This window comes from Petaurus breviceps, unplaced genomic scaffold, assembly GCF_028583685.1.
Source record: "Petaurus breviceps papuanus isolate PSGF00001 unplaced genomic scaffold, PetGlider_PUasm1.0 151, whole genome shotgun sequence".
Lineage (NCBI taxonomy): Eukaryota > Metazoa > Chordata > Mammalia > Diprotodontia > Petauridae > Petaurus > Petaurus breviceps.
In genome coordinates this window covers 30,076,366-30,086,713 of record NW_027185712.1, presented here as the reverse complement: position 1 = coordinate 30,086,713, position 10,348 = coordinate 30,076,366, and the positions used below count along the sequence as shown (strand labels likewise).

General features: G+C 39.2%; 1 long non-coding RNA gene across 1 annotated transcript in view; it reads left to right on the top strand.

The window, feature by feature from the left end:
• The window catches only part of LOC138154021 (uncharacterized), an 8,476-nt gene extending 822 nt beyond the window's left edge, over positions 1–7,654 (top strand). Inside the window, exons 2-3 of the long non-coding RNA XR_011166536.1 lie at positions 245–367; positions 7,312–7,654. This is a non-coding gene — a long non-coding RNA (uncharacterized lncRNA). The remainder of the gene's footprint in view (positions 1–244; positions 368–7,311) is intronic.
• Positions 7,655–10,348: the final 2,694 nt, after the last annotated feature.

The window sequence follows — 10,348 nt, the reverse complement described above, 5'->3', positions numbered from 1 at the left end:
GGGAGGGAGGTAGAGAAGGAGGGAGGGAGGGAGGGAGGAAGGGAGGAACCAAGCATTTATTAAATGCTTACAATATTCAAGTGATTGAGCTAAGTGGTGGGGATACAAATGCAAGCAAAAAGAAAATCAGTCTCTGCCCCCAAGGAGCTTACATTCTAAGGGGGAAAGACAACACATAAAAATGAACTGAAAAGACGGGAGATAGAGAGAAATCATCAGGTGATTTTGAATTCCATAATGACAGGAACAGGAACCAAGAAAGAAATGAAGGCAGGCTGGCCTGGGCTCCTTCACAAAACTGAAGCTCCAAGAAGAACTCACCAATGAGAAAAGAGGGAGTGGATGGCCAAGGGACCTATATTCCATGGTGAGTAGACTCTTGCAAGGGTGGCAGGAATATATGGGGAAGGATGCCCCAGGAGGTGAGGGAAGTTCCAAAATAAGAAAGGAGTAGACATGTGACTTTTGATGAAATGGCCAGGAAGAGTATAACCATGGGGACCTGGGTTACAAGGTGCAGATTCCCTGTATCTAGAATTGGAAAGGACGAACAAAATAGAACAAAACCCCAAACCTGTTTCTCAGAGCTGGAGGACCTAAGACAAGAGGAAGGCAGTCTTTTTGTTACACAGTTTGGTACATGCACCCACCCTATGAGTAAACGAGACTTTTACCCCTAGATCACCATAACCATTAACAAGGGAAGGAGTGAAGGGAGAAAGTAAAAGCCAGAGAAACCAAAGGAGATCAAGTCTAAAGGACAGCAATGGGCTAAATGAAACATTTTTCAAGTTGCAAAAGTATGAACCTTCGCTAAATAATGATGCTTTTAACAAGTAATTTATAGTTGGCAAAATCTGCAAATAAGATTTGGGGCTGTTAAAGGTTACTATGAAGGACTGTGCCAACTAAGAGAGAAAATGAGTTTATATATCCGCTCATACTTTTATTGCTAATAATAATGGGCCATATTGTCTTGTAGGTGAGTAAATGACACCTCCTCATTTGTAATAAGTACTTTGTGCAGTAATAAATGTTTGAAGCCACAACCATAAAGTTAAAACAGCAAACAACATAGTTATTAATGAACTGCCTCCTTCCCTAAGCAGAAGTGTAAGAGCCAAGAAGATGTGTTTGCCTCAGGGAAGCCCATAGAAATAGCCTGGATCTTCTGTAGGTTATAGAGGATCCCATATAAAATTACTTACCTGACTTCCCAATATAAACAGAAAGATAGATGGAACCTTATTTTCCCAGAAAAAAACCAGTAGAACAATTCTACTCTGGTACATTGGCCTAAGCCTAGAAGGAAAGGACAGAGAGACTCATAACAGAAAGCTAAAGGTTAGACTGTTTTTGTTGTTCAGTGGTGTTCAACACTTAGTGACCTCATTAACTATAGCAAACCAGACACTTCTGTCCTTCACATGTCCTGAAGTCTCTCCAAGCTCATGTTCACTGCTTCTATGAAACTATTTATCTTTTCCTTTACTCTCCCCTTTTCCTTTTGCCTTCAAACTTTCCCAACATCGGGGTCTTTTCCAATGAATCCTTTCTTATCATTACATGGCCAAAGTGTTTAAGCTTCAGCTTTAGTATCTGATCTTCCAGTTAATAGCTTTAATTTCTTTAAGTACTGGGTGATTTGATCTCCTTGCTATCCAAGGACTTTCAAAAGTCACAATTCAAAAGCATTAATTCTGCAGCGCTCAGCTTTCCTTATAGTCCAACTCTCCCAACCACACATTGCTGCTGGAAAAACTGTAGCTTTGACTGTATAGACCTGATTGGCAAAGCGATGTCTGCCTTTTAGTATGCTGCCCAGATTTGCAGTAGCATTCCTTCCAAGGAGCAAGCATCTTAGTTTCATGGCTGCAGTCACCATATGTAGTGATCTTTGAGCCCAAGAATATAAAATCTGACACTGATTCCGTTCTTATCCCTCTATTTGCCAGGAAGTGATGGAGCTAGGTGCCAAGATCTTAGTTGTTGGGGGTTTTTTTTGATGCTAAGCTTTAAGTCAGTTTTTACACTCTCTTCTTATACCTTCATCAATTGGTTTCTTAATTCTTCTTCACTTTCTGCCTTCATAGTGCTATTGTCTGCATATCTGAGATTATTGATATTTCTCCTAGAAAACTTAATTCTCACCTTTGATTCATCCAGCTTGTACTCTGCATATAAGTTAAGTAGATAAGTCAACAATACACATCATACTCCCTTTCCAATTTTAAATCAATCAAATGTTCCATATATGGACCTAACTCTTGCTTCTTGGCCAGCATACAGGTTCCTTAGGAGACAATTAAGATGAGCTCATACTCCCACCTCTTTGAGGACTTGTCATGTTTTGTTGTGATACACACAATCAAAGATTTTAATGTAATGAATGAAGAAGTAAATGTTTTTCTGGTACTCCCTTCCTTTCTCCATAAGAGTCAAAACCTTGGACTCTAGATCCAGTGTTTTTTTCCTCTGTGCTCTCCCGCTGAGATCCCTCATCGGCAGGGGCAAGATAGAAACCCTGGGAACCTTGGAGGAGAAGGTGACTGAAATAGGAGGCAGAAAAGTAACAAAGATTGTGAATGCTGGCAATTTGGTCACTAGTTCCTTTACCTCTTCAAAAATCATCCTGCTTTTCTAATATTTCTTGGTTCACCTATTGCTAAATCCTAGTTTGCCAAATCTTAAGCAAAACCTTGCTGGTGTGTGGAATCAGTGCAATTGTTCGGTAAATTGAACATTCTTTGCTATTGCCCTTCTTTAGGACTGGGATATAAGCTGATCTTTTCCAATCCAGTCACCACTGTTGAGTTGTCCAAACTTGCTGGCACATTGTGTATAGCACTTTAACAGCATCATCTTTTAGCATTTTAAATAGGTCAGCTGCAATTCTATCACCAACCCTAGTCTCATTTTTAGCATTGCTTCCCAAGACCCATTTGACTGCATTCTCCAGCATGTCTGGATCTAGATCAATAGCCACACCATTGTGGTTATCATTTGAGATCTTTCCTGTATAGTACTTCTGAAAATTCTTGCCATGTCTTCTTAATCTCTTCTGCTTCTGCTAAATCCTTACTATTTTTGTCTTTTATGAGTAGAGCACCGCCCTGGAGTCAGGAGGACCTGAGTTGAAATCCAGCCTAAGACACTTAACACTTACTATCTGTGTGACCTTGGGCAAGTCACTTAACCCCAACTACCCTCCAAAAAGAAAAAAAAAAGACTGATAGTAATTATAATGTGACAGTCCACCCAGAAATCTGGGTCACACTTTCATACCAATGAACATGATGTCTAAGTGGAAGAATGGGCACAGACTAACAGAAACCTAATAGTGGGTCAAAGGGAGAGCCATGATCTCCAGGGCATCTTATAATTTTGGACTGAAGGCACTGATGTCTTGGTGTAACAGTCAGCCATGTAGCTCCTGCTGGGTGGCACCACTCCTTTCTAGAGTTCTTTGCTCCTCTGATAGAGATACTTTCTGCTATGCTAGGGCCATTGACATGGTATTAAGCTTTCAGCAAACCTTGAGCCTGGGATCTGGCAAAACTTTTCCAAGTCTGTTCCTTTGGCTGGACTCTGAGGAAGCATTATATTCTTTCACTGAAAAATAGGTTCCTTAAACAAGGGATTGCCAAAGCTATTCTTATTGGCTTATCTGAGTAGAAGAATCAAAAAGCAAGAGTGACTGGACAGCATAGTAGAACCCCTTTAATTCTATCACTACCACCATCTTGTGACTTCAATGAAGGAGAGAGAGGGGACTTGAGGGCATCATATGGCCTTTCAACATCCAACAATTAACCACTTAGTGCTAAACACATTAAGTACTAGTAGTTTTCCTGCACAAAATCAGACTGTGAAAATCTCTAGCTCCCAGAACAAAAAGATTAAAGACTTCTTTAATGCCTTTATCAGCTCTAATTAATAGTGGATCTTTATTTCAAAGATTTAGAGCCTCCTATCTGACTGAACTTTGTAAGGCAGTCAAGGTCAGAGGTACTTTCCAAATCCACTCTCCAGTGCTAACCCTGACTTAAACCCAGCTGAGCTATTATAAAATCAGAAATAGGACCAAAATTCCTGCAGTCTCTGTGCATAGATCGTCATGTAAGCATGAGCACTGCCACCTGTCCTGGGACCATGGGACTGATATGATGAGATTAGTCACTCAAAAGCCTACCAGAGGTGGCCACAAAAGACAAGCCTGCCATTAACACTGATATGATTCAAACTGCTATGAGGTATTTCTTCCACAGAAGCTGAGCAATATAAGATCCAGGGCATGATATTCTGGAGGTGTAGATATAACTATGTCACCCACTTACACTCAAAAAATAAAAACTTTCAATGGTTTCCTATTGTTTCTAGGATCAAAGATAAACTCATTTCTGCCTCTTCTCTCTTATTCCTACCTAGCTCTCTGGTCATATTTCATTTCATTCCTCATTAAGAACTCTCCATCATTGACAGATTAGAATGCTAGCTGTTTCCCATACACAGCATTCCATTTCCTACCTCCAAACATTTGTATAAGTAGTTCCCCAAGTCTGAATTGTACTCCCTCTTCCACTCTGACTCATGAAATCACTAGCTACCTTTAAAGTACAGATCAGGGGCTTACTCCACAGTCTTTCCTAATCACACCAGGGATTAGCATTCTCCACCTCTTCAACAGTTCCTGTTGCTGCTGTTATTGTGGCTGTTCTTGTTGTCATCATTGTCATGATTACTGTTGTTGAGAAGATTGAATTGATCTTGTATAATTTTCTTATTGATCCTATTTACAATTAATTGCTTTTGTCCTGTAACTGCTTAAGTCCTTGTTCTCTGTCTCTGAACTTGGTTCAGAATTCAGCTGGTCTGTTATGGGTTGTTTAGAAATCCGGTTCCCCTGCTATTCACTAATCTATTCTTGCCTCAAGGATTTTAGCTGACCTTGGGAGATGGTGTGAACACAAAGGAGTTGGGTCTAGTATCTTCATACCACCAAGTCATCCTTCAAGCTGTCTAGTTTGCTGTCCAAAAAGGGCAAGTCTCTTACTTTTTGACTTAGCACCTAGATTCCAACAATGAGTCTTTCTTAGGCACAGGGGAGAAAGGAGGGGGTTGTAGCTAACCCTCATTATGAAACTTTCAATCATGTTGTCATCCCATGATGTCACCTACTCTTTTCCGTTCTTTATTCTATATTCCTCAAAACCCATAAAAAGGGAGCTTTCCTTTTGCTTTCGGTCTGTGACATACACAGAGGCAAGACATTATACCATTTCTTGACAGATAGCATACTCCTGCTAATAAATGTTGTCTTGTGCAGAAAATTGCCTCAGTTCACCCTTTTGATAAATTTCACTTGCTACATTGTTGTTGTCATCATCATTTAATAGGAGCTACTATTTCACCCATGTTGGGTACTCCTGTTGAAGAGCTTTCTCTAAGGAAACAGTAATACCCTCACAGCAACTTACATTCAAGAACTTCTTACAGCCTCAGGGGTTAAGTGACTTGCCTAGGGTCACATAGCCAGTATGTGTCAGAAGTAAGATTTGAAGCCAGATTTTTTTTTTCTTTTAGCCAGCTTTCTCTCCGCTAAGAGATATTACCTCTGTCACTTTGTCTATATCCTGTGCTTAATTGTTTATGCACTTGTCATGGGAATATTTTGTTTTTATTCTATCTTTATTACCTAGCAGAATGACCTGCATATAGTAGGCATTTGATATTGACTTGAATTGAATGAGACAGATGTTTAGAGGCACTGTATTCAATTCAGTAAAAATTATTGGTACATTCACATCCATAGTAAAATGGTCTCATGATCTGAAGGTACTAATATAATCAATTAATCAATAAACATTTATTGTGCACCTACTGTGTTCCAAATGCTATACTTAGTCCTGGGGATACAAAGACAAAATGAAATAATCCTTGCTCTCAAGAAGCTTACGTTCACCTCCCAAAGCATTAAAACCAAAGCCACCTAAATGTCACTAAAGCTAACTTTCTTTTTTTTCCACCCTTTGGGGGGGGGAGGTAGGGAAATTGGGGTTAAGTGACTTGCCCAAGGTCACACAGCTAATAAGTGTTAAGTGTCTGAGGTCGGATTTGAATTCAGGTCCTCCTGACTCCACTGTACCACCTAGCCACCCCCATAAAGCTAACTTTCAATCCATGCTACATAATGCAAAAGGAAATATGATCTCAGAAAAACATTATTTATTTGGTTTTAGAGTACATATTTTCATAGTATTTAAAAATTAATTGACAAGGCATTAAGAATATTATGATATTTTAAAATTCCCCTAACACTTTACCTTGAGGCCTCATCTCAGCACACAGAAAAAATAGAGGAGTACCATGTCTCATAGGTCCAGCCAAGGGGAAGGGCTTCAGGTATTTCTCTGTGTCTATCATACAAGGACCAGTCTAGTTTAATTCAGAGCAGCTCATCACCAGAAGCTTAGGCACAAAACAATGATATTATTTGGCTGCAACAACTCATGGAGGTTTCTCACTACTATATAAAGGAAAGCTTGTGATCATCTACATCCATGGAGGAAATGACCACAATGACTCTAGAGTCAGAATTGGAAGGGACCTTAGAAGTTATAAAATCCAACCTTCTAATTTTACAGATAAGGAAACCAAGACAGAGAGAAGCTTAATAATTTGCCCAGGATCATATATCAACTAACTGTCTAAGACTGAATTTGGGGGCAATTAAGGTACAGTGCCAGTTCTGGAGTCAGGAAGACTCATCTTCCTGAATTTAAATCTGGCATCAGATACTTACTGGGAAAGTCACTTAACTCTACTTATCCCAGTTCCTAATTTGTAAAATGAGCTGGTGAAGGAAATGACAAACCTCTCCAGTATCTTTGCCAGGAAAACCCCAAATGGGGTCATGAAGAATCAGACACAACTGAAAAATGACCAAACAACAGCAAAAACCTGTATTCGGATTGAAGTCTTCCTGACTCCAAGTCCCATGCACTATCCACAATGTCACTTAGCTGATTCCTTAAAATATTTAATATTAAATTTAAAAAAAAACACTTTTAACAAAATATTATTATGACTCTGGAATAATACAAAGTTCCTCAGATTTCTGATTTTTCTTAACCAGCTCAGCTTTTCCCCACTCTTCACTGTAAGAAGTATAATCTCTCAGATGGAGGTACAATACCCTCAACTCTGACCTTGTGATGGCACTATAAATACCCTCTGATCCTTTCTCTAAGGTTGCCTGATTACTTGATTAAAAACCCTCATTGAATCAGGTCTTTTCTTTTTGGTTTAAAGGGTCTTTCCAAGCTGCTGAACAAGGAAAAGAACCACATTTCCTGAAGCATCTGTGAGATACCGTATTGTGCTTGGGTGCCTCAAAACTCCTTATTATCCGAGTTGATGTTGGGCTGCAAGTAACCCATTACTCTAACAACAGTTATAGAAAGTGTCATAGGAGTTAAAAGCAAAGCAACAACATTTCAGCTTCCCCATGGCTAGTCTGCAAACTGGTGATGAATTGATTAAATGTCAGCTCTAATAATAGTGTGACTACTACAGCCAAAGCTCTCTAAGTTTAATTTCCTCATCTGTAAATTGTGGCTTATGATATGTGTACTACCTACCTTGTAGGACTATTGTGAAGAAGGCATTATTAAACTTTAAAGTATTATATACATTTTCATCATTATTGTAGAGACTTAACTATATACTTGAATTGTTACAGCAATGACAAGAAAATGATAGCAAAACTTCATTTGTAGACTAGAACATGCAAGTTGCATTCTAAATATTCACAATGTTAACTATTGATCTATAATAATTGGTACTACTTCTTCCAAATTTGAAATCCGAAGCTTTTCTTTTTCACAGACCCGTGGTATGGTGAAAAAATAAATAGATGGGTCGGCTAGGTGGCTCAGTGAGTAAGCAGTGAGTAAAGTGCCAGCCCCGGAGTCAGGAGGACCTGAGTTCGGTTCTGGCCTTAGACACTTAACACCCACACAAAAACACTAGCCTTTTAACCTTGGGCAAGTTACTTAATCCCAATTGCCCTCCAAAAGGCAAAAAATTAAAAAAATAGATGACTTAATGAATAAACAATTAGAGATTAATAAACAAGCAAGTAATAGGTAGGTAGGTAGATAGATAGTGCAGGCCTGTAAACTGGAAGATCTGTATTCTAATTCTGCCTTAAACCAAATATCCACATGCCCTTGGGCAAGTGACTCCTCTTTGGGCCTTAGGTTCATCATCTATTTTTAATTATCCAGGGGATATTGCTTTTTAGTAAAAAGATCGGGCATTGATGACAATGAAATGCCACATCACCCAGGTGGCTGTGTGCTCCAACTAATACCCAGGGGTACCTATGGGGAAATTCTAAAGTCTCTGGCTCTCAGAGAAGTACACCTTTTCTCCTTCAGTCTTTTTAGGTATCAGTTTCTCATTTCCTTAGTCTAGTGGCATGATCTATGTAGATTTATGAAAAACCCTTGACCTGAGTGTAAATCCAAGCACAAGCAGCTTTCCAGAGAACTGCTGCTGTAAACAACTTTCAAAGTTCTGATTACACAGTATAGTGAACTCGATATTTATTCAGTAACAAACTAAGACAAAACATTCACAGAAATCAAAGTATAACTTAACAACTTATCACTAAAATGGCCACCTAGTTTTCACCAAAGTGTTCACATAGTTTTAAGCAGAAGATAACATTCATTTAATAATCCTTCATTTAGTAAGTCCTTAATTCAATCACCCTTAAGGTGACAAGCCTCCTTAATTGATACAAAGTATAAAGGTCAAAGTCCTCCACCCCTAGGTCACATTATCTTAATCTCTTCAATCAAAAAGTCTTCTTCTGGATTGGAGATTAGTTTCCAATCATCCTTAATTAGTCCTTAACTCAACCACCTAAATGTAAAGGTCAAAGTTCTCCACCCCTAATAAATCATGATCTTCTCAGTTCCATTAATACGAAAGGAGAATTCTTCTTATTCTTCTTAAAGTCAAGACTTTAGGCTGGCTCTCCACTTCCAAGGTTCCCCTTCCATGGTCCCAGCTCCTGCCAGCTCTGTGTCCAGTTCCTGTTCCATACTGAAGTTCACAGTGTCTAATTCACCTCAAGTCCTTTACAATTTCTGTTCCTGGGAAGACAAAGCTTAACAAAGCCACAATAACATTCATTCACATTGCTGCCATCCTCATCGATTCACTTTCTGCCTGTGAAATCAACATAGAGCCAACAACAAGGTCTGAGGAATCAGCACAAATCATCAGTATAGTCCCAGGACCTCTGAAATCATCAGAAAGACCATCCTCCAGGATTTATATAGACATACAACAAGAAAATCCTCTTTCAGGGCTTCTAAACCAGCAGCAAGGTCCCAGGGCTTCTGTAATAACATCACTGTCTTCTAATAGCAGACAAATCTGGCAAAGTAACATCAAAACAGACAAACAAAGTACCGACACCACAACCACGCCTCCTCCCAGTTCTCCTCTCTTCTCATTTCTCTTTTCAATTCTTCTCAGTTCTCAGTTCAGTTCTCAGTTCTCTTCTCTCTCTCCAGCAGTAGTAGCACAGCCTACAGATGCTGCTCCCAGAAGCTCTGGCCTCTCTCAGCTTGGGCTTTTCCTTATATATGTTATTAGCTCCTCCCTGTTCTGCCCCTTCCTGTTATGTCAACAAGTCCATCCTACTGTGGGATTCACAAGTTCTGGGTCTTAATATTTGACACAATCATTAACTTGGAACAAGGTGCTAAGTACCTGTTTGATTGCAAATACAAGGGGATCTTCAGATTCCATTACTATTACACTGAGCCAATGGGGAAATGCTTCCCTCAGTTCTGTGTTCCAATAAACCTAAGTCACTGAACAGAGTCACTAGCATTTATATGGCACTTTTAGATTTGCAAAGTGCTTTATAAAGATTAGTTCATGCTATCCTCACAATAGCCTTGGAAGTTAGGCAACATTATTGTCTCTATTTTACAATTAAAGTAACTGACAAAGACAGAGGTTAGGTGACTTGCCCAGGTTATACAGTTAGTAATTGTGTAAGGCTAAATTTGAACTCAAATCTTTCTGACTCCAGTTTCAGCTTTATATCCATTGTCACCTAGCTAAATGATATTCATCAAGGATGTATCATTGATTCATTTGGATACAGCTTCTTTGTCTCTCTGCATTTGTCATGGCAGTATCCTTCACAAACATATATCAAACCTAAGGGAGAAGTCTCTGATTCCCACTTGGCTTTTGTACTTAGGCAACAAGGAAATTATGTCAATAGTTTTGACACTTAGTCCCTGGACCAATTAAATCT